General features: G+C 43.6%; 1 protein-coding gene across 1 annotated transcript in view; it reads right to left on the bottom strand.

The window, feature by feature from the left end:
- The window catches only part of Rhea (Talin_middle and talin-RS domain-containing protein rhea), a 42,467-nt gene extending 34,642 nt beyond the window's left edge, over nt 1-7,825 (bottom strand). Inside the window, exon 1 of the mRNA XM_077413039.1 lies at nt 7,533-7,825. The gene's annotated coding sequence lies outside the window, so the exon portion shown is untranslated. The remainder of the gene's footprint in view (nt 1-7,532) is intronic.
- Nucleotides 7,826-25,647: the final 17,822 nt, after the last annotated feature.

The raw sequence follows: 25,647 nt of genomic DNA, 5'->3' as shown, positions 1-25,647 counted from the left end.
TTCTCTCGACTTCGGGGGGGCTCCGGGGAGTGCGGAAAGGCGAGGTCACTCGTCTCCGGCGACGATTCGAGGGTGTGGCATATGCGTCAAGTGGGCCCCGTGAAATCGTCTATATCTGGGCCGTATTCGCCCGATGGGAGTTTATCACGTCGCCCCCCCCTCCCCGCAGAGGCAGGACAAGATGGATCGTTGTTGACATCTTGAGCGCCTTGAACAACGCTTTCAGTCGTTGCGCGTCTTTAATTAAAAGGTCCCGTATGAAGATAAATCGGCGTCCGATCTTTTAACACTTGTTATAGAAATCCTCCGGTGACATCGATAAAAAATCGCGTCTCTTTTTAAAGAGCGATAGCGCGTTAAGAGAAGCTCCGAAACGAAACATGTGAAATATTTCCCCGCTGATTCACCGATTGATTAACGATAAGTCCCGCTCCTTAATGAATAAATTGCCTCGATGTGCTCATCCGCTAAATTTGCTCCACGCATCGCAAACAAGTCGCCGTTTAATTTCGATAACGGTGTGGCCTTCGTCAAAATAAATCGTTTTTCCAAGTTAAAGAGCGCGCCCCCCCTCCCCAAAATCTACCGCCGTGTTTCTAATTTCGATGTAAACTAAGCAAGAGCGCCGGTGCCGAATGACTCGTCTCTCCCGCTGGTCTCTCGCGTAACGGACGAAACTGCGAGACAGCCAACGACCTGTCAATAACCGTGACATAGCGTGTCCTGCGACCCGCGACCGCGCATATAGGCAGTATAATCCCTGTAATTTCGCAGCGGCGAAATCGCCGCGGCGATAATGCCGCTCGATTGCGGCCGCATACACCGGCGATTAGGCGACGTTGATCGCATCTACAGGACGTGTGGAGGCGGACCGTCGACCGGGATCGACAATGGCTAATTAATCGAGCCGAATCGGGACGAAATTTCTTCGCTGCGGATTATTAAATGCGAGACGCGGTCTCCGCGCGTGCCGCGTCGATGCAATTCGCGCAGCGTTGGAATTCTTGCAGCCAGCATCCGCGTATAATAGAGGGAAAAGGGAGGCGGGGGGAGAGAGAGAGAGAGAGAGAGAGAGAGAGAGAGAGAGAGATATCGGTTGTTTGAAATTAACCATTGCGTCAATTACCGTGCGCGCAGGGGAGAACGATATGCAATTAAACAAGTGCGGACGCTTGTTATGCAGTCGTCGTCTTAAATTATGAGGCACGTTACGAACACACGATTACGACTATACGACGACGACGTCGGCGTCGGTGGAGGCAGAATGGGTATCGCATTACGGCAACGAGAACGAAATATAACAATTTAAGGACGGCAAGCAGAAATTGAGTTGCGGCTTGTTACGAATTTATTGTATCGCTCCTAATCTCTCCGCCGGGAACTTCTCGCCTCAAATGTACTTTCTTAGTTACGCGGGTGTCTCCGCTCGCTAATCCATTAACCCCCGGTCGCGGCATAAACGCGAGCTATATACGTGGCTACGTGGTAAAATTCAATGGCCCACGGTCGAATTTTCGAGTGTACAAAACTGCGGGGTGACAAATTTGTTTTGGAGATGTCGCGAAAGCTGCAGTTAACCATCGACGCGATATTTTTCATCTTGTCATAGACGGATCAGCGCGCGGCTGTTTCAGCTAAAATATAAATATTCATTTAAGTAATTAAACGATACCGTGTATATTTATCAAGATCTCGGAATCAAGATTACGCGGAATGAAATACGCGATACGTTATTTTGATTATTTCATCGATGAAAAAACGTAACTCTTCGAGTAAACGACAAAGAAGTGCATCTAATAAAGAACATTTTTAAATTTCTTTCTTAAATACAAGAGTGAGAAGAGAGAGAAAGAGGTGTGTGTCCTTCAGTTCGCTCGTTACCTAACAAACGCGATTTGGCGCGATACACCACCGTCGCGAATAATGCGCAATAAAATATCTCGATCGTCGTAAAAATGAGAGCGCGAGAGGCAACTAATAAAGTTGCGGCATTGTGCCAGTCATAACGTATAATCCCTGTAATGGGGTTGTTGCACACGTAGGGTTATGCGGAGGATCATAACGGTCGTATAAATCCAATGAGTCGTCTTGTCCTCGCGCTCATCGATTCGGGAAACATCCTCGTTCGCTCTAATGACTTGGCACGTTCGCGACGAGTGGTTCGGTCGTGCGAAAGATGACGCGATCTGAATTTACAATGCAACAAGACGTAAAAGAATCTACTAAATGACAGTGTGTTCCCTTTTCGAACGGTACTCGCGCAATTTTAATTATCAGAAATCCTATAAACGACAAACCCTCGTTTATCAGCGAAATTAATTCGATTTGACTGCTAAATGCATCGTGATTCTAAAAAAAAGCCTGCTGCGTTTAAATGAGACGAATTCTGTGAAAATTGCGCGACAAATTTCGAATTTTATAAATTCGCATTTTCGTGCGAATTCGCGGATATCGCATACTGGAGAGTGTGTATCAAAGTATCGGATTATTCTCGACAATCTCCGTCTCATCCTGGGAACACGTTGACACGCGCGTAAAAGGGCGGAATGGCCGCGTCGATATATACACCCCGCTACAATATCCTGCTCCTCCCTCCGACGATCTTTGTCCCGCGCGCCGACCGGTCGCGGTAAAATCTCTTAATAAGTTCGGTAAATATCGGAATCGTTGTTATTTTTATATGCTTCGCGCGTGCGCGTCCATTCGAGCCGATGACACGAGATGGAAGGTGTCTTAGGGCGGAATGTAAGGATAATCCATTAGACGCGCGTTGTAACCGAAAACCACGCAAACAAGGGTGGTCTCGGATTAAATGTGACGGATGGACGGACGAAGGGATGGGTGGGGGGCGGAGAGGCGGTTTCGGCTCGAATGAACGATCCACTCGGAGGAAAAACGGGGAATAAGATGTATCGAAGGACAGGTGGTAATAACGATACTAAGCGCGCGTGTAACGTCGGCGGATTTACGACACGCGGCGCGTGACACCCGAGAGAGAGAGGGATAGAGAGAGATTCGGCCCGATTCGTTCATGGATGCTGAATTCGCGAACACCGGCGTGTGAGTCCGGCTGATAAACGGGCCAAGGCCCCGAGCCCCCGCGAGACACATATTTCGCGATTTAATAAAATAAGCATTTGTAACTGTTTCTTTACGTAAAAGTTTCCGTATTCGCGCTATTGATAAAGTATCCTCGATCGATTGTCGATTAAATAGCCTCGACCATCGTTGTTTTCGATATCTGGAAAACTGGAACGAGCGACGCGTCTGGCGTTGTATACCATCCTAAGAAATTCAATAACATCGTCGCGAGTGGCTGCCAGCCAGTGGCTGTACGTGCTGAAGGAGTGCAACCCTAACGCGGGACAAATAACAGATACTCTTTCCCGTGTAGGGAATCCACTCCGGAGGCAGTCGATGCCCGCCGCAGCTTTGTCTCCCGTCAATCCGTGCTACATCTGGATTCGAACGGGAGAAGGCCAGGATCGCGCCGACGATCGATCGGCGAAGAATTACGAAACAATACGCATCAGAGCTCTAGCTCTCAGCTGCGGCCAAAAAAAAATCCGTACAAATACCTACGCGCTAATTTCAATTTTAATTATTGAGAAAATAACCGTAAAAAAAAGATCCCGTAATCGTCGCCGTTAGGAAATTTTTAATTCGCGAGGTTTTCCACGCGAATCACGAATCTCGCCGCGTTTTCTCATTTTTTTTCCAACAAGGAGTGACTTGAGCCGCGCTTTTAAATCAATGACACAATTGTGATCTAATACCATCCATTCAGGATCCGCGTACGCGTTTCGCGCACATGTGCGGCCTTCAGGCTGGCTATTATCAATGTGCGCGCTCCGGAGCGCAGCACCCGCGGGGTGCACATGCACAATCTCTCTTTCCTCCTTCCCCCTTCTCTCTCTCTCTCTCTCTCTCTCTTTCTTCCTCTCGCGGCGATGACGCCACGAGTTTCACGCGACTTATGCGTCATCGTCACGAGCACGCATAAGTCGGTCGTCTTCTTCGCGCTCCATTACGATCTTCGAGGAAAAAGGCCGCGGTGCGTGTGCGTGTGCGTGTGTGTGTGTGTCGGAGGCCTGCTACTAATTTTGAGTCGTCCAGCGCGCTGACGTACACACACGCACCGGACGTACACGTCGACGCTCTCCGGGCTATTAATATACCCGCGGGCTTATATACCGGAACTGTACCTTCCGTTTTTACCGGGCTTTGTCGCAAATGGCAACGCGTAATCCGAGCGTCGTCCGTCGTGAATTCATGGGCGACGGATAGGCTTTGTCTCATCCCCACTCACCGCCCACGTCTCCGACGCTTCTCGGTAGACCCATGGAAATCTGCCATCACTATTTTCACAAAATAAAGGACGATGACTACGTCGCGCGTGAAAACGATTGTTTGGCACCGAGCGTTCAAACAGGTACGAGACCCGCTACCAAAATTTTAGACCCCCGACTTTCCTTTTAGGCTCCTCGAATAATGCGGAATCGAATTTTCCTGAATTAAAACGTCCGAGATATTTAACGGCTTCCCGGTTGTGATTAATTGGAGGGAAAAGTTTTTCGAAAACCAAGTTCTCAGATGTAATTAAAATAAAATCGAGGCAAGATCTTTCCGCTCGTATACCTATGTATGTATATAAAATGATCTAGTTAAGATATTCTTTATTATCATCGCATTCAATAATTATTGGTAAACGATCAATCGCGTATTAAAAAGTCAATTTCGATCTCTGTGTACCGCCACGTGTAACTTCAATTTTATATCCGAGAGGAAAAAAGGCGAGAAGTTTATAATAAGGGATAATCCTTCGCTTGCAATTTATGTAACGTAAAGTTTCGCACAATTTTGCATGAACTGATGAGAAAACTTGCTGTTCGCGCGTATTAGCATATATCGATGGATCATATACGCAGTTTCGTGTGCCTACTATTTCTATAGACGAATGACACGCGCGTACTCGCACGTGTCTGTTAATTATGCGCGCGCCATGTGTTACATTGGTTGGATTCTGATATTCACTGTCAGTACTGAAAATCTATATTTTTCTATATTTTGCGTCACGTATATCATAGATTTTCAGTAGTGACAGTTGCCGACAGTAAAATATCTCGTGTAATCAGCAAAATCTGTATTCTCCTTCAATATCTGCACCTTTCGAGAACGTTGATTTATAAGAAGAAGAATAGTTTATTTCTAGAAAAACCTTTTGTAGCGTCTCGTTCATAAAAGAACGTATTTTAAAAGTATATTGGCGCGAGGCATTTCCATGTCTCTTGATAAACGCCAGTGATGACGAATTTTTATATATTCGTTTAACAAACGCACGTACTGATGAGCTATATAAATTCATGTATCAGAAAATATTACATGAAATCGGAAAAAATACAGATATCTTTATTTATTATTTTTCCAACAACTCTTTGATGTTGTGATATTTTCATTTAAATGTATACATCGCTCGTCGAAACTTCCACAGATATTCGAATTCGGATATATTGAGCGTGGAAACATGTTTCACTTGTACCGATCGAAAGTCTCGCGAGCTATCGATTGTTGGGCGTATCAAAAACTGCGATATCAATTGTCATGCCTTTAAACTCTCTTTTCCTTCTCGCGAAATTAAAATTATTCTCATCGACATTTTGATACACGTGCATACCTGTACTTACTTCCTCGGTGCGTCTTAATATTGTTTTCTTACATTTTTGCTGACGATCCTCGCGTGCTCGCCCGTAATAATCCTCTCGCTGCGATCATAGATTGACTAGCGCACTGATTGCGGGAGGTATAATTTTGATTAGCCTTACTCCCATTAAGACGCGAAAACGTGCTCCACATCGAGCGGGTGGGAGCGGCGCGCGGCGGCGTTTGGATAATTGGGTGTTCGTATGTCACGCATAATGAACCCGTAAATTGGGGTTTGTGACTGCTATCATTCCGCGGAGCCCAAGCATCCAATTATGTCGTATATCGGGCGTTGTGTGCGATGTAAATAAAATTATTCTTTTACCGTCGGTCACTGTACCACGCATCCTTCGCATCTCCGAAAAAGCCGTCGGCGTTACGTCACGCGATAATGACAATCAACAGCTATTGTTACCGCCGCGAGGATCGGAAAGCCATCGGCGTCATTAAGAGACACCCGGTGAATGAGAAGACAATTAATCAACGCGATGGAGAGATCGCTGTTGGAATCGTCGCGTCAAATGTGATCTGTAGAAATGAAAACTGGTTTTTGACGAACGTGGTGAGAACGTAAGAACAAGTCTAGTCAAATATACCGCGTATGCAAAGTGTCCCGGTTTCTTCTGTCTCGTGGGAGAAAATTCTACTGCGGGATTCGCTATAAAAGACTGTATATAAGATGATTCATCGCTAATTTTCAAACTAATTGAATGACTCCTCATTTCCGGAAGTCGATTAACTTCACCGATCCGTCTTTTTCGGTCATCTACTCTTTTAGCGAATCTCTCACGGTGGAATCATTAATTTGATAATATTTTATGCTTCGTAAGTATAAGTATAAGCTGAAACAGGTCATTAAACAATAAACAGAAAACGAATCGAAGTATGTCCAATCGGGATTAAACCCCGAGGAGCTTCGAGGAAGGCCGAAACCATTTTATCCGCAATCCGATGTTCCATAAAAGTGGGCCATTAACGACGAATCCTCGTGTCTCGCGAGAGATCGCGGTGAAATCGGGCATCCGGATCGACCGTTAAGGAATCCGAAAAGCCCCATCAGCCGGGGTCGCGCGACACGTGGGCGGATCGGGGAAACAGTCCCGGGAGGAGATCCGGCGTCGCGACGACGACGTCAGCCTCCGGCAGCGGCAGCGGCAAAACGTCGAACGTGGACGACGTCGGGTTTCTCTGTTTAATCTCTCGCACGGCCTACCCTATTGATTTTCCGGGGATCCTATTGTTTTGGCACGTCGCGCGTTTAACCGAACGAAAACCACCGGAGCGTGGATATCAATAAGAAGGCGGCCGCCCCTGTCCTCCGCGCGCGCGCGCGCACTATCGCGTCACACGCACGAATCGTCGTCGTCGTCGTCGCGGCGGACCAACCTGTCAGTCGCCGTCTCGCGAATCATCTCTATTTCGGGAGCCACCCGTTGGATCGTCCAGTATCGCTGTACCGTGCGCGCACGGCTCCGACGTCCGAGGTGTCGCTCCTTTGAGGTTAAGGCTCCGCTCCGACGATTATTTACCCGAGCCGACGGCGGCGGGTCCACGTCGAGGGACGCGCGACACGGGCGACCGCGACGCTGGATAAAACACGCGGGAACGGGGGGGGGAGAATCCGAAGGGGGCCGCCGGATTCGACGTACGAACGGACGACGGACGGCGCGGGCGAGCGGCAGCGGTAAGCGGGCAGCAGCAGCAGCACGCCCATTCCGTGCCGTCGTCGGGAAACGCCGAACGGGAAAATCAATATTCGGCGGCCGCGTGGCCGCGCGTTTTAATCGCACGCCGGACGAATTCGGGGCCGGGCGCGTCGCGCCGCTACTCACCGCGAGGAATATCCATAGATGCGCGCCGGTGCCGTCTCTCCCGTCGGACGAAATCAATTTATCACTTCGAGGCACACGGGCACTACGTCCGACAACACTCTCGCGACTCCGCCGTTCCCGGTTCCGCCGTTCCTGTCGTCCAGCGGCGACGGCGGCGACGGCGGTAGCGGCGGCGACGTACGGCGGCGGCGGCGGCCAGGGCCGGCCGAAGCGTGGGAACGCGAGGGCGCCGCGGCGCCCCTTCGCTAGAAATCCGACAAAAGTAGGTAAAAAGATGCGTGTGCGAATCGTGGGCAGCACGGACTGAGCGAAGGGATATTCTACATTGTTCTGGTTGAGGCATTCCTGATGCTCGATTTTTTCAATTTTTCCGAGTTTTCCGCGTGACGTCTCGAAAGAGCCACGATTTCTCTGTGCTGATTTCGGGTTACGCTTTTCCGGGGCCTAGTGCGTTTCCAAGCGTTTCCAAACGGTAAAATGACAAATAAAAAGTAAAGGTGCGTTTCCGCTTTGAATTCCCGAGACGTTTCTCACTCGTTGATTTGAAAAATCTATAATCGTGAGGCCCGGTTAAGGTACACAATCCTATCTTCCGTAAGAAAAAGATTACGTTCGGTACGTTTTATATGACGCGACTCGCGCTCATTGCACTTGCGCTCGTCGATTCCACGTGGGCGGTGGACGTGGCGTCGCGCGCGACGCGCACAGCCCTGCGGTCCCGATGCAAATAACCCGAACCAAACAAACCGCGCGTCACTCTAAAAATACCGCCACCAAAATCCATAACCCGCGGGAAAGCGGGGACTGTTCTAAGTATATAAGAACGCCACGTATGAATCCGTCGTCGGCGCGGCGTTGAACAATCGACCGCGCTTGTCCTTCCGCAAAAAATAACGATTACGCCCGCGCCGCGAGCCGCGAGAGCGTTTCGCAACCTTGCGACGAGCCGCGCGTAGCCTCGCGACGAATTCTCAGCAATTCTCAGCGTGGAATTCCTCCTTCGCTTCACAGTTGAAATGTAAATTCTCTCCCACTCTCTTTCTCTGCCTTATCTCTCGTTCGCTCGCTCTCTCTTTCTCTCGATAAATAAAACGTCGATCGTGCGGGTGCAACGTTATTAATAATATCTACGTTATTAATAATAACGTAGGCATACCGCGCGAATAAAAAAGCGTCGGGTCGTTTGTCCACTTCTATCTGCACAGAAAAAAATTCAAGTGTCAAATAAAAACTTATATACATATTATATACTCGAATACTCGAATACATATATGTACAATAATCTTCTTATAAAAATTTCAACTTTTTATTTTAACTTTTATTTTCTTGGTTGAACTACACATAGGTATACAAACGATTTCATTCAAGCAAGTTTTCTTAGCTTGGCGCAGTGTAATCTCATTTTCAAGATTATAGATTGTTGCGTAAGATTATATGAGTATGCTTCTTTTTTTTCTGTGTGTGTACAGATTAACTTTAATCTCGGTTTAATTTACACTCTTTATCCTCTTTTCTAATTCCTAGAAACTGGAGAAAAATAGAAGGGGTAAGTTAGACGGTAGATTAAAGTTAATCTACATCGGTGGAAAATGAACGCTGGGTGCCGGTCGCTGCGTCCCAGTGAATGCGCTCCATCTGGACCGCGCTCCGTCCCGCACGTGTGCGGCGGGTTAAAAACGCCGAACTTCCTCTCCGGCAAGTGTCCGAGGAGCGGGAGAGCGAGAGGCCGCACCAAATTTGGTCATGCCGCGGCCTCCTTCCAGGGACAGAGAGAAAGAGAGAGAGAGAGAGCGAGAGAGAGAGAGAGAGAGAGAGAGAGACCTTAGGCTCTCGCGTGAGTACCGTACGTAGTGCGCGCTACGTAATCGTGTTACTACACCGGCGCTCTATCTTATCGCGGGCAGGAGACGCGAGGAGCGCACGGCTATATACGCTCGTTCGCCCCCGCGGCTGCTGGGAAAATGCGCACGTACACGGCTTTACGATTTGCAATTTTGCGCGGCACATCGATCGCCAGGTCGACGAAAATAAATTCCTCGGATAGTTTACGCGATGCGGAAAAGAAAAAGGAAAGGAAGCGCGGCAGAGAGAGAAAAATTCTCTCCACTTGGGAAAGCTGCTCGGCGAAAGATGATCAAGCTTATCGGCGCATGTTTATTCTTTCCTTTTTCCTTCTTTTCTTCCTATTTTGCCGATTGTTTCGGTGAAACTATAAAACCAAAGCATTGGCCGTGCAATCATTATTTTTTTTAATTAGAGAGTAACAAGGAGAAGTGGGCTTTGAGAGTCAAACGCGGTTATATGTATATAGTGGTGCGTGAGTTAACGTAACATTTAATTAATAATTTAATACAAATTATAAATCGTACGTTTCGCCTCCGCTTTGAGCCATCTTCAGCGAGACGCGGTGATAGATGAATTAAATAATCTCCAAGCTCTCCGACGAGCGTAAGCCCTAACGGCACATGGTATCGTGAATGTACTGAATATATACTTTTAATTCGGGCTAATTAGCTGAGAACATCGCTATAATATTCTCTATACTTTTGCGACATTCCCCGAACATTCTCATAATTTACATGCGCCGTTAGGGAGATGAGTATTTAAAAATTGAATGTACAAAAATATTTAATTTTCGAGAGGAAATATTATAGCAAAATTCTGCCAATTTTCATAGTCTACAAAATATTCGAACTAGAGATAAAAATTGGGATTAACTGATAAAAAGTAAGTGAAGTTCATACTCACTAAATCGTTCCAGAGGACGTGATATCGACAAACTGAAGGCCTTGAGAAAACGGAAACTGAAAAACTTTCGTTATTCTTTATTTGAAGCAGCACTGTTACGCAAAGCGATGACGGACAAACTGACGCATTATCATCCACAGGGAGTTATCTCGAGGAAGTGGCCGTGCATTTCCTTCTCTCATTTCGCGAATGGAAAACCTTCGACTTCGTTGTCTTATCATTCCCGCGGCGTATCGCGAATACGAGACGTGACCATTGACAGTAATAACAGCAGTTTCCAATTTTCGTATAAATGAAACGACATGCGAGCTTCTCCTCGCGTGGCTAAGGCGCTTTGAAAAATAAGCCACGGCCAAGTGTGCGATGAGCAAAGGGAAAGCAATTAAGGCCGGTATTCATAGTCGGATCTTATTTCAAGATCGTCTTAGGTAATGTCTTAAGATGCTAATATGGCTCCGTGATTGATTCGTGACATCTTGAGCTTGTACTTAATGCATTTAAATATAACACTTAAATGTAAGAACCGACTATGAATACCTGCCTAAGTCGCCTCACAAAATTTTAAGAATCTTAATTCTAAAATATATAATACGTGCCCCTCGACTGTTATTAACATCATAGTGATAATTTACAACATGTCTTGTTATAAAGAATATTTATATAGTGATATATACTAGTATAGTGACTTTCACTTTTAATTTTTGACGCGCCTACGCGGAAGGAACCTTTGCGTTTTAAAAGATTGCGTTAGACTGCAAATAATGCGTTTTTGCATGCTTCTGCAATTTTTGATTACCTTTTCGTTTGTAATTATGCGAACTGCACCGAAGATGGTCTAAATACAGACCGAAACGTCTGTGAACTTTAATTCATATTAAATACATCGACACGAACACCTAGTTGTGGCTCTGAGCCCTTTAATTTCCTTTTATTGCTTTTTTGACAAGAAATTTTATACCCTACGTCACAGTGAGACATCGAGAGTCAAGTCTGTCTTTTCCAGTTTGTTTGTTTGTTTGTTTGTTTGTTTTAATAAATGGGAACAAAGAGTATGCTGTTTGAAAATCATGTTTTTTAAGGACTTTAATAAATTTCTCAGAGATGACTTTCACATGGCGAATCAAGGCGAACACGTGTTTATCTCGACGTTCTCGCTTCGGGCGTCCGCCGCGATGATTTTATTTGCATTCGCCCATCATCGGGAATCGCATTTCTCGTCTCGCGAAAGGAGCGATCTCGCGGCGGGCGCGGGATCGAATGAAGCCGCCGCATATCGGGGCGATAATTAAGGGCGGGCGCGGGAGACGTTTACGACGATAATGATGCGGCAAACTGTACGTGACGCGGCGCCGTGCCGTGTAGCGTCGCGGACGAGCCCGGACGCTAAAAAAGGCGAAAAGAATGCAACGCGACGCTCGCTCGTTACGCTACTCCGGCCGGCCAGTCATCCGGCCCACGGTTTTAGCGTAATTCGCCCGCTCGCGGCATTCCTCGCGTGCCTGCCGCGTCGGCGTCGAAACAAGGCTGGACACTCGCCCTCGCCGCCGCGCCCCTTCGAGATATGTCGTTTCCCTCTTACAATTAGCGTGGGCGCCCCTTTCGATTCTCCCGATGTGCACCTGACCTGCCGCGAGTAGGCGTTTTACGAGAGCGTTTCGCGTTTGCGTTTGCCGGCGGCCGCTATCCTTTTCCAGGATTTTTTTCGAAAGAGATTATTTTATTACAGGCGTACAATTTCGACCGGAACGTCGATTTGACTTGTCCGATATCTGCGGTAGTAATTCGGCGCGAAAAGAGAGATTGAATTGCACTGTTATAAATATTAAGGGATAACATTAAAACCACTATTGTTATTTTTAACTATTGCGTGTGTCAAAATTGCAAAACAGTGTTATTTCAACTTGATTTTGGTTTAGTTAAATTAACGATATATTGAGTAGAGGAGCAGCAGTGGCGACCTACAGGAATGTAGGAATGATTAAAAATGACTCAAATTCAGTGTAATTGGACATTATGAATTTAATAGTGTAGGGACATTGAGTTGCGTGGGCGGAAGTATTGTTGCGAGCAACTCTATTGGTCGTATCAATTAATCATTTATTAATTGGTCAAAACCAATCGATCCCTCTGGCCGTACTAAAATAAAAATATAATATAACAAAACGAGATATAATAGCGAGAAAAATAAAATAATATGTATTATTAAACGCGCTTTTAAATGATTATATATATTAACAGTTTGATTACTGATCGAAGCAGATTAAGATCAGTTGGCCCGGTTTGAATATTCCAATAAAGCGCATATTAGACCATATATATATCCCAATATTCCGAGAGTCAAAACACCGGAAGTGGGAGCCCTCTCGCTAAATTAGGACAAGGGAACGCCCGCGCATAAATCGTGTAATATGAAAGATATTGCGTGACACACATATCTATATGCGGGACGCGCGAGATGAATCTGGACGATCGCCAGAGTCTCACGTTTTGCACCCCAATTTTCATCCGTTTGCGGAAGTCCACGCCTCGTTCTTACCGTACGAGGCCAGGACTTCCGGCGCCGCGACGTGCGTCACTTTACCGACCGAGTTTCACCGCGCGGTAGTGATTTCCACGTGGCGCTACCTGTACGGCGGTGCGAGAAACAGAACTGACCTTCTTGGTCGAACATTTTTTTATTTTCAAAAACTGACAATGAGAGAAAAAATAAGAAGTAAGTTAAACCGAGATTAAAGTTAATCTGCATTAGTGGAAATGGACATCATATAAGCGCAATTCCCAGAACTTTAGAGACATCCCTCATATTTCGTGTACTTCTATATTATATTCTCTCAAAATTACTTTCGAGATCGGTTTTTGTAGTTTATGTTTTTCGCGAAATTTTGGTGGTTTACCAATAAAACGCTGGGAGTCACCAGTTGAGAGAGAGTCCGCGTTTGTTTCTCTCTTATATATTAATCCCGTATAAGGATGACCGATCCGGCGCGTATAGTCATTCGGGTTTAGCGAACCCACGAACCCGAACCCAATGCCAACTTGTGTACGCTCGCATGCATTATTTTTACACAACGTACACACGCTTTTGTTGATAACACGGTACAATAAACATAGAACATTTGAAGAAAAGTGGAAATAGCATACAACCTGATTTGAGAATAATAAGAACAAGATCCGTATTCGAGTTCAATATAGACGAAGCAGGATAGCGAATAAGAGATCGAAGCTTTTAGTAAATTTTAGTTGATCTTTTAATTAAAAAAAAAATTTTTTTCTCTATCGAGTATCAGAGAGGATATATAGAAATAACTCTTCGAAGAGAGACGGCGTCGGATCTATTCTGGGTAGGAGATAAAATTTCCCGGGGGGAGGCAATGGGGAAAGTTTCCTACGACGCACTTCGTTATACCGTATAGCGATAGCACCACGCAATACGAATGGCGAATAGGGTGAGAGGGGCGATAGACTCATCTAGAAAGAATAGATCGAGATCGTCGAGACTATCTGCTTTCATATTTATTGCCGTTCTTGCATGGAGAGAGGACCAGTGTCTCTCAAGTTTATATTCGAGCGTTTTCCACGAAATAAGTGCAAGTCATTAGTCACGTGCGTACAGTGCCGGCAAGAACATTTAACATGTCCAATAGTCCAATTCTCAAAGTTGACAAATAATATGGAAATTTTTAGAGCTTTTCTCTCTCTCTCTCTCTTCCTCGTGAAAAACAAGATTTTGCCTATTATTAAATCGTTATTGAAACGAAACTCGTTCCGCACTGCGGAGAAAAGTTCTCATTCGTCCACTCATAATAACCTTCGGACGTAATAATCGATAGCGAACGGGTAATGAGAAATCGTATCGCGAGGGAATAAAATTCGACGACTTTCCCGTATCGGCGGAAGTTACGTCTCCGCGGCGCTATTAAGACGATAGCGTTGCCTCCGTAAAGGAGTGGCCAAGGAGGGACGTCAAGGGCCGGTGTAGGGAGGGGGGAGGAGGACGTTGCGCGAGGAGGAGACGAGATTTTATGGGGGATGTTGAAACTCCCGGGTGCTGAAACCAGCGGCGGTGGTCGTAAAAAAGAAACCTAGGCGCCCGCGGGACCGGGATGCGACCGGGATAGAGGATGTGTTTTGCCAAAAGCTGGGAAGCGTCGCGACGGCGCCAGGGGGTCTGGAGCCAATGTCCCGGGCTCTCTCTCTCTCTCTCTCTGTCTCCCATCTCTCCCTCTACCCTCTCCCGGCCGCGCTCCTGTCAATTCCGGGCGACTTCCCATCCCCGGGAGAGGACTCGCCCCCGAAAACTGGTCCGCCGCACGATGAGCGGGTTCCCGGCGACCGGCGCGCGCGCCGACGCCGTCCTAGCTCGTGTGCTGATTACGTCGTTCACCGTTGAGCGAAACGAGCACGGTGGCTTTGTCAAAGGTCCGCGGAGTTTGAGAAAACGGGGATAAATGGATCCTTAATCCGTTAGACGAACGACTATCCCGCAGTCATGTTTTCCGACGTGTAAATAAGACCGTTGGAGAGATAATATAACTCATTGTCAGTAAAATCCAAACGTATATATATGTATTTCTTCTCGCGCTAGGCTCTCTCCGTCGCTAAGGATTCAAAAAGCTCCCATGTAATTTGTGATAGTAACTATAAAAGTATCTACAAAAATAATTTGTATAAAGTTGAACTTTCTTATTTGCACGAAACTCGTCTTATTAGTTATTTTCATAAATTTCGCCTAATTCAAAAACAATTTTTATTTATTTTATAGGAAAATAAATGTTTCGTATCGTTGGTTTTTTTCATATATATTTATATACATATATCTAATTGTTTTATTAATAATGATAAGTATTACGAGAAACATTCAACTTATTTTATAAATATATAAACAATATAAACATGTAATAAATATATATTGTACGAGGCAATAATTGTTCATAAAATAAGACGCCGTTTTCTCTCGTAAAACGCAAATTAAAGCGTAAAGCGACGGTGTACAATGAGAATTAAAATGGTGAATTTTACGCCGAAGAGATGGCCGAAAACTCGCGAGCGCCGAGAATTGCTTCGAAACGGAATCACATCCTAGCTCCGTCGAGATGATTTATGGTCGAGCTCCCGTCAACCCGAGGAAATAAATCCGTTGAAATAAATTCATTTCTGTGAGAGGTTTCGATCGCTCGTAGCTGCGGCTGCTGCCCGATGGCGTCTATACTCCTCGAAACGCTGCGGGAAACGAACTTATTTGTAAGCATAGGAAGCAAATATTTCTGTTTCATGAAATGACTACCGCGTAAGGATGCGTGAGATTATTATCCATAAATCTTGCCGTATCTTTCTCGTAAAATAGTTCCTCTATCCCTATCGAAGAGAGAAACTGTAGAAAGTACAATTCTGAGGGCATAAAATATCATTCAATTGTATTCGGAGTCGATTAGACCAATCTATTCAATATTGTATTTTAATCTGGATACTGCAGTTTAGTACTGTATTAATAGCGCGTACGAGAAAGACATTATTTCATTAATTCAAAAATTGTTGTACAATTCTGAGGACATAAAATTTCATCACAATTGTATTCGGAGTTTATTAGACCGACTTAATATTGTATTCTAATCTGAACATTGCAGTCTAATATTGTATTAATAATATAATAATGTGTGCGACAAAGACACGATTTTATTAAGTCATAACAATTAAATGGTTGTACAATTCTGAAGGCATGGAATTTTATCGCGACTGGATTCAGAGTCGATTAAATCAGTCTGTCTAATATTGTATTTTTACCTGGACATTGCAGTCTATTATATTGTATTAATATGCAGAGAAAGACATATTATTTCATTAAATCAAAAATTGTCGTACAATTCTGAGGAGATAAAATTTCATCGCGATTGTAATACTTGTCAGAGTCGATTGGACCGACCTATTCGATATTGTATTTTAATCTGGACATTGCGGTTTAGTATTGTATCAATAACGCGTACGAGAAAGTAATTACAATTACTTTATTAAATCAAACACATTAAAACGATATCAAACTCAAGCCTCAAGCGTAAGACGAGCACGGCTCATGATGCTCTTGATGCAAATAGCTGCATTCGCCAACGCTCTCGCGTGCAACATTAACTTTACTCATGTTTAGATGTTTCTACCTCATATAGTTTATGACTGGTCTCCCCGCGCGCGGAGAAGAAAAGGGGCACGGATACATCGTGAAGCCCTAGAAAGGGGACAATATAGAACGAGCCCCTATATGCGCGCAGCCGAGGATGATTTGACAAACTCTCGATCGTGTTGCACGCCGGGGTTGCACGACGAAAGGTACGAGATAGCGTCGGGCACGAGCATCGAAATCACCATAAAAAATCGCCCGTGTCTAACGCGCGGATAGTAGCTGCAATGCACTCGATGGATCGTGTATTCGAAGGGAATTAAACCGTCGTGTCTGATCGCGATCTTTGTGTTCCGACGATGCGGGAGAGAATCATCCTGTATATGAATCGCAAGATTTTATATTATAGAATAGAGCAGCTCCCCTTTCGTCTGATAATTTTTAGAAATTAAAACCATTAAGGTAATCGAGAAATTCAATAAACGGGAGGAATAGAAAAATTCGTTGGATAAATATTCTTCTAATCTTTAAATATTCTACTTCTTTAGAGTTTATTGATAAAGAAAGGTTTATTAATTAGGAAATTTATTTTTTTGCATTAATTGTTTAAAATGTCAAGTATTTTAACGCACTTTAGGATATATTTGTGCTTTAAAATACATATATTCCAGAAGATAATTGAATTTCTTCTAGATTAATACTGATTCTACGCAACAATTCCGTTTCGCGGAAAGTCGTCCGTGATGCCGGGTGTCGAACGAAGATATCAATTAAGTCTCGATCCGATTTCACCCTCAAAGACGAAAGGCACGGATGTTCGAGGGTGCACGGAGGCCCTGCCATTTCTCGGCCCTGACGACACCCCTGTCGGCGCTTCCGGCATCCGGTTCCGGTAGCGATTTTTATGCGGAGGGATAGAATAGGCGAACGATGATTCCACGGAATCTGAAAAGTCAGTCGAGCGAAAACGGCGGGCACACGCACAAAGAGGGGTTGGCCCCCGCGACGACGGCAGAAGAAAGGGAAAGAAAAACAGTTATTGTGCGCGGAAGAAGCAGGGCCGGTGAGGGGAAAAAGAGGGAAAAAAAGAGAGCGAGGAGAGCCGACGAAACGATACGTCGTCGCATCCGCCCGGGGCTCGGGCAAACCGAGAATCACGGGGTGTCATTTGTCAGCGGAGGCGCACGTGACGCTCGCATGAAGTTTCGCCGGAAACTTGTCGTTTGCTGGACATCGGAAGCAGTGACGCGAATTCGGGGTTCGCATCGCCATTTTGAAATCGCATCTTCTGGGGTGCGTTCAGAAGCATCACCCGAGTGCTAAAAATCCTGCAGCACGTGTTACGTGAACTATAGATTTTCAGCACTCGGGTGATGTTTCTGAACGCAGCCCTGATGGGATACTCGAGGCAAATTTCCGTCCGGATGCCGCGTATTTTTGAAGACATAAATGCAGAAAAAAATGCAATAAAGGATCTAGACCGGAGCATAAAAAGTTTTATTTGCTCGTAATGTTAGTTCTTAGTTCTTACATTTTATTTTCTGAAAAATTTCTTTGACGCGAGAAAGTTTCAGAGTTGCGCAAAAATCTATCTTGCGAATATTCTATATATAAACTGTTAATTAAATTCGTAGCGTCCAATTATATTCAATTTCATCAGTCATTTTTAGTCATTCCTATAGGTTGCCATTGCTCCTACTCTCAATATATAATATGTTGTTAATTTAACTAAATCAATGGATTTACACATGGCAGTTAAAAAAAAAACAAAATGTTATTTGACTCAAGGTATTGGTTTAAATATCACCCTTTAGTATTTAACAGTGTAGGCGTGGATATATAGTACAAATATTTGCAACGGAAGAATATATCGAATGTAAAGAAGAATTAGAGAATTAACTTGCTGGTAATTTATGTCGTTGACGAGATATACACGACGTTCTATTCGCTTCGCGCGAAATGGAGCCCCCGGGGTTAATTAAATCAGCGATAATCGGTCCGCCGCCACTCGTCCCGCGCCATTAAAATTACAGTCTCAATTTGGCACACGTGTCGCCCATAATTTGCCCCGTCGAATTAACACGCGTATAAAGAACTTAAATTAAGTGTCACCCACTTCGAGATACGAATTCTTTCAATCCCTTCGCTGGCGTGATAAAAACGTTTACGGAGTTATCAAACGGGGAAATCAAAATTCTTTGTTTCCGCGATAAATGATTGTTTGCAATTATAAACGTGACAAATAATTCCAAAGAAATGTTAAAATTAAATTACATAATTTCCCGTTGAAAGTAATTAATTCTGCGAGATATATGAATATCGAGTTATATGTAATGATTCTAATTTTTATCGAATAATTATTCCTTTCAAGTTATTCCTTCTTTATTTTCTCAAACAATTATTCATATGATTATATAGTTTGTTATGGAAATATTTTAACGCTAAAGTATTTTTATTCATATTTGTACATACACAGAAAAAAGAATATTCTTGATTTGAAAATATCTTCAGTTTTAACGTGGAAATCTTGAAACGACCATCCACCGGCCTGCGTTTATTTCACCGATCTTCCTCCGTTGAACGAAAAAAAACTTGCTTGAATAAAGTCATTTTATTAAGGCCGGTTATTTCAAGATCGTCTTAAGTAATGTCTTAAGACGCTAACGGCTCTGTGATTGGTTCATGACATCTTAAGATTGAACTTAAGACGATCTTAAATAACTATGAATACCGGCCTAAGTTTAATAAAAAAAAGTTGAAATTCTTATAAGAAAATTATAGATTGTTGCGCATATACAAAACGCAAAAAAAAAATGGACGCGTTAATATTAAATTATTAATACATAAGTTTTGATTTTACCACTTTTTCTGTGTAGGGAAGGGGGGGCGCAGATATATAAATCTCTATGCATTACAAATACAAACGTTCGCATAGTGCCCGACGTTTCGTTCGATCGCGCCGGCTAACCGATGACGATAATAAAGCGTTAGTTAACAAGTCTTCCGAGGTCCCAGAAGAGAAGTTAACGGTCGGCGCGAAAGTTACAGCGGTGGTGCAGCGCGTTAACTACCGGGGTACTTAACCGTTCCCCCCCCCCCCCTAACATTTAAATCGCACCGAACATTTGGCCGCGCGGTGCATTAGTCCTGGTAGAACGATCACGGATACGCGCGACGATCGGAGGGATGTGCGCGCGTATACCCGGCATGCGGACTTAAGTAATGAACACGTCGCACGCGGAAGGGGGACGCGAATATTAAATTACAAACGCCTGCGTGCACTTGTGCGTGCATGGCACGTTGTCATCGCGTTATTGCAGCGAGAGCTTCCGATCCCGTTGACTCATTCGAACATGTGAAAAAGAAATGGTATAAGAAACATTTAGCCATGCCATTTACAAATTCACACGATCGCGAATTAAATCTGGAAGGGTAGCATAGAAACGAAAGCAGAATGAAAAAAAAAAAGAAATATATGTATGTCGAGTAAATTGATATATAATTAAAATCACGTCTCTAAACAATACGCGTCTATGCGCAATAAAAAGTTTATTAACTTTTTACCATCGTTTGTAATTTAATTAATCAATATAACCATGCGGTATCGCCAAGGATGGATATTATGGTTTACCGCTAAATTTTTAATAATTACCACGAAGTGCCTGATTAAAAATTTGACTGCACCGAGGGTAGTATCAATTAGATGTTTAAACCGTCAAATAATGTCAGATAACATCGGAACAATGTATAATATATTCTTAGTTAAGTCGGCCGCAAACGCAGGAGAGTCCGGTCGGCGCGTATACAAATGGCGGAAATTCTATCACATCATTGCCTCGCATTTTCACGAGGTCCGCGTCCAATTTGTACAATATATGGCCGAAGAGAGGGGTCACCCTCTAAGACTCGCTGGCCGCGCACCCCATAAATATCTGGAAACCACATAAACTGACCATCGTGAGTGCTCGAGACGTCATTTCGCGTCCTTTTGCAGACAACCCTCCCGCTGAGACCCTCCACGTCTCGGCCTGGACAAAAGTTGCTTGGCCCCTGGAGCTGGAGCGAGCGATACGCTGGATACGCCCAGCTGGAGGGTAGCAGCTAGAGTACACAGATTGCCCCCCCTCGATATCGCCGTACCGAGGAGTACCCGTTCACGTCGGATTACCGCTTAAGTGGCTCGATACTCTTCCCTTAAGTGGTGCCTTAATCTCATGTGTGACTGTGTTTCCCCACGCCGCGCTGCACTGCTCATTTAACCCTTGTGGTGGACAGCGGAGGAGTAGGATATTAACTTTGATAACATTGTACAAACCTTCTTCATGATGTGATAATATTATCTGATAATACCTATTAGGCTGTTAAATATTAAAAAATGAAATTTAAACCAATATCTTGAGTTAAATAACGTTTTGTTATTTTTGACTACCATGTGTGTCGAAATTTATTATTTTAAAACAAAACAGTATTATTTCAACTCTATTGGTTTAGTTAAATTAACGACATGTTGAGTAGGAACAGTGGCGACCTATATAGGAATGGTTAATAATGATGATGAAACTGAGTATAAAATTTGACATTACGAATTTAAGGGTATAATAATTGGCGTATGTGATTAAAATATATAAGAGTTTTAATTTTTTAAGGTTGCAGTTATATCTAAATTTGCTCGGTTTTGAAAATTTTAATGTTTAATAATTAAACACGCGGCTATAGTCGTCGTATCAAGTAGAATGTAAAGATTTCAAGATTACGAGAACGTGCAATGTGAATAAACTGATTTTGTGTATGGTCCTTGCAATTTTAATCCTCGATCTTCGAGACCTCGGCAGTTAAATTATACGCGAGCTGCAACAACGAAACCTCTAGTAACCTAAGTTAAACTCGCCTGGCTGCAGAAGTAAGAAGCTTTCTTGCCGAGGGGGACACCGCCCCTGCAGTATCATCGACGAGAGGCAATTAATAATAATTAAATTCGAATTCAGCATCACCGAGGGAGATCCCCTTCTCATCCGAGCAAAAACATCGTTGATCTATGCCCTCGCCCGCGTAAGATTATAAATGTCATCGTCCGCGTAGCTCTCTTTTTTCTTCCGCGTAATATATGTCGCCTTTGTTCCTCGCGCGCGCGGCGGGCCCTGGCGCGGGAGAGTAAGTATTGCGCGGCTTCCTTCTTCTCCCGCGAGCTTTTTGTTCTTGTAATTAGGAGCGAGGATGTTTGATAATCCGCGAGAGAGAGAAAATTCGCCGCGTCATCGACGCCGCCGGCTCATTGCCAGCGCATTATGCGCGCGGAGGAATTTACAGGGTATAATGTAGCGTACTGCTTCAGCAAATGTCGCGCGAGCGTCAAATGTCGACTAGGTCAAAGTAATTACCGAGAAATGTATGCAACGCTAGAGATTGATTAACTGAACGCGAGCCAAATGCACGGTCCAAGTATACCCGGAATTTCGACTGAAGCAATTAACTTACAATAAGTGATGAATAAAGTGATGATGATGTCGGTATGAGTTGTATACGTTCTACCTGGATTATTTTCGCATTGTTTTTCCTCGTCTAAACTCCCCTCAGAGAACGCGAGCCCCGGCGCGGCACAACTGGAGAAATTTTGCACGTCAAGGAAGTCAAGAGGAAAGCGCAGCATCCGGAACATCAATTATTTAGAGGGGCCATTATCGAACGCGCATTTGCATTTGCATTTGAATCCGATGGTGGGATGGTTTTACGGAGAATCAATGCATGAGAATGCAATTAATCTTGCGCGTTAATATAATAGTTCTCCATGTCTTCTATAATAAGTGTCTTGTATCACGACGTCGAAAGCGAAGGAAACACGAAATTACGACTGGAGTTGTTTCAACAAATCTTGATTGTTATTACGAAATTTATTCACACTTTTATTTGGAAAGTAAATACGACTGAAGATGGATAAAAGGCGCTAGATCAGATTCAAAGGTTTTAACTCATTTCCTAATTTCGCAGTGAGAAATTTAAGAATACACATGTAAAGATGCATCGCACACCCACCGTTACTTTATATCATTACACCTAATGACTTCCCGGGCCCCCGAAATCATTCCAGTCGTATATGAATGAAATTACTCTCGTCTCTCGACGGGGGTCGCATTTCGGGGGATGGTGGAATAATAAATTCGAGCGGGGAGAGCGACGAACCACCCCGTCGCGCGTGCATGACTTCCAATCGGGGCCCCGGGGCTTTTAATCAATCGAATCGATACGCACACGATACGTTTACCGCGACGCGGCAATTCGATCAAGCAAATCGCTCGTGGAATTACGCCCGGGCTACGTCGTGCCCTAAATCATCGAAGGAAAGGGGGGTGGGCGCCCCCGTTGTATAAATCATCCGCGTAACCGGAATACGCGCGCGCGCGCGTATCCGAAAGAATCTATTAGAAGATAATCGCGAACCCCACATCTTCGCGGACATCGCCGACGAGATATATTTTGATTTGTCACAGTAGGCGATACGCGCGTTTATGCGAGCACGCACTATTGACGATTGGACGCGTTACGCTTGCGACATGTAAGGGTGGATCTTGACGGACGTGAGAGCCCAAATATAGGAACTTTTATGCACCCCGCGTGTGTCCTCCGGATTGAAATTGTCGGGGACGTTAGACTGCTCCGGGAAATCTAACATCTGAGTTATGCATAAGTCTATAATCGCGTAAACAATCGCTTGAAAGAATCACTGTAGGATTTATTAGACGCGTTATTTTTGCTGCTAAAATATATAGGTGTGAGAACGTGTTATATATATTAATGTAATAATATAATTAAAGAAACAGCTTACATTAAGGAGAAACAAAACGCGTGTGTTTTCTTTATATTTGTGAATTTTTATTTTATTTTATTCCGCTTTGCAATCAAATCTGCTTTATAGGTCAATTAAAAAGAAATGTACAATTTTTCCAAAGTGTTCTTATCCAAATATGACAATTTGGTTCGAAATGAGAATATATAAAGTGTTTGTCCAAGCGCGTGAACGTACATCTGCGTTTCGCAGCTGTTAAAGAAAAATCAATTTTCTTTTTATATTAGCTATGGGATTGTTTGCAGAGATTTTTTTGTACCCCGACATCGCAGGGAATCTCGCGCTATTAGTTTTACGCCGCGGACCCGATGTGTGTTTGCATAGTAAAGTGCCGCTAATTTTTCTATAAACTGTTATGCCAAGGGAGAAACCCGCTCTCCGCACCTTCTATTCTAGCCTCGCAAATCCATTTCGTTACAATGATGGCCATTATCGTACGCAAACATAACTCTTCCCTCTCAGAAAGAAGTTAGGGGGAGTCCGGGAGACTTGACCATATATAGAGGAGAGTTGAACCACTTCAAATATCCCGTTCAAATTTTGAACAAAGAGCTCAATCCGAGCACGTGACAACATTACGCTTGGTGCATGGTGCGTTTCGACTGTGAGTGAGACAAACGTTTATTAACGTGCTCGGATTGAGCTCTTTGCTCAAAATTTGAACGGGATATTTGAAGTGGTTCAACTCTTCTCTATGGTCAAGTCTCCCGGACTCCCCCTACATTTCTCTTGTATATTATATTCAGTATGCAACAAAATTACTACTATTACTTTATTTTCATTATTTATTAGCTCCCTTTCGCCGATGTAAAAAATTTGTGTCAGAATATTTAAGAACTAATATTATAAAATATATTTTAATATATGCATGTATTTCTATATCTGAAATATAGATCCAACAACTTTTTCTTTAATTTTGTCTAAAATTTTGACATGAATTTTAGATCGTCGAAAGTGATCTTAATATACAATAATAATAATTGTATATTTAACATGCGTAAAAAAGTTTACATATATCAAATGCGTATTAAAATGTATGACATAAAATTATAAATAGAATTCTAACGCGAACTATTGTCTAAAGTCCATTTTAGAAAGATTTTTTACTCGGGATATTATCAAAACACAGTATTAAATTTTATAACGACATTTAAAAAATCGCGTGTATTGAAATTGAAATGATGGTCTATCTTTTCGAATCATCCATATACGTTCTATTTTACAGTCAAATTCTTTTCGAAAGAGCGATTTTTACGCGAGTACTTATTACCAAGACAAAATAATTTTAATCATCCGACTTTCCTTATGGAAAAAGCTACTGGTAGTTGCGAAAAAAACACACAAAACTATAGCAATCATTATAATATTTACTATATAGTTTTCTGTACTTTTTTTTTCTCTACTACAGTAGTTTTCTGCAATATTTTTCCGTAAGGGTTGGATCGTCGTGAACGAACGAAATAAAACATTTTGGATATTCTTTGATAGAATTTTTGCGGCAGCAACTGCGCAGCAGCAGAAATAACAATAATATTCGAAGACACGGGATCTTAGTCGATCGCCTCGTTAGAATCGCGTCCATTAATTCGCGAACGCATCGAGGCGCCCCGGGCAATTTTAATAATTCACCACGGCCATCGTATAACGCGGTCGGCCGTTTTACGCCGGTCGTAAAGCACTTTACAACTCGGTTCAATAAAAAAACAAATTCAACAATTCCACCGTCGGGATCAATAACGGATAGAAGCCGATTGGATCGGGCTTCGCCAATCGGGATTAGCCGCGGTAACCGGGGGATGGATTTCGCGGATTCTGCGCCATCGCCACGGCGATCCCATTGGTCCCGTTGCGACCGAGGGGGTTGTAACGTTTTATCAGGATGAAACTTTACAGATATGGACGCTCCTCCGAGTAGCGGGGACGACATTGCGCCAAATGAAGAAAAAAGAAAGACGCGGACTTCGTGTCGCGTTCTTTTTGCCAATGTATATTGCCGTGACGTACACACAATGGAGCTTTCCCGAACATCGAGAAAATTCTGGTCACGTACTTTTTTTAAAAAATTGATATATAAGTTACGAAAAAAAGTCACTCCAAGTCGACAGCAGAAGCGGTACCGTGAACATTTATTAAATGGCGCGTTTTGAATGCGTCTCTATTCGTCGAGAAATGCAAGAAGCAGAAAATGGGAACATTTGCGTATAAGCGGTAAGAGTATGAAGCGCGAAATAGGGTCAAGTATGTGGAAAGGCGAAATAAAAGAGAGATAAACGTGTCGTTTTTCTTTTGTTAAGTAAAACCTAGAATTATTTGCTAGAGAAATATTATCTTAATTGCATATCATCTTTATTAATAACGTATCACTTCATTTTAATTTAATTTTTTTTTATTTAATCTAATTCAATTAAATATGCTTG

Source organism: Temnothorax americanus, unplaced genomic scaffold (genome assembly GCF_048541705.1).
Source record: "Temnothorax americanus isolate GAGA-0224 unplaced genomic scaffold, ASM4854170v1 Scaffold32, whole genome shotgun sequence".
Classification (NCBI taxonomy): Eukaryota; Metazoa; Arthropoda; class Insecta; order Hymenoptera; family Formicidae; genus Temnothorax; species Temnothorax americanus.
Note: the sequence above shows the minus strand (reverse complement) of the source record. Positions and strands in the feature narration are given on the sequence as shown.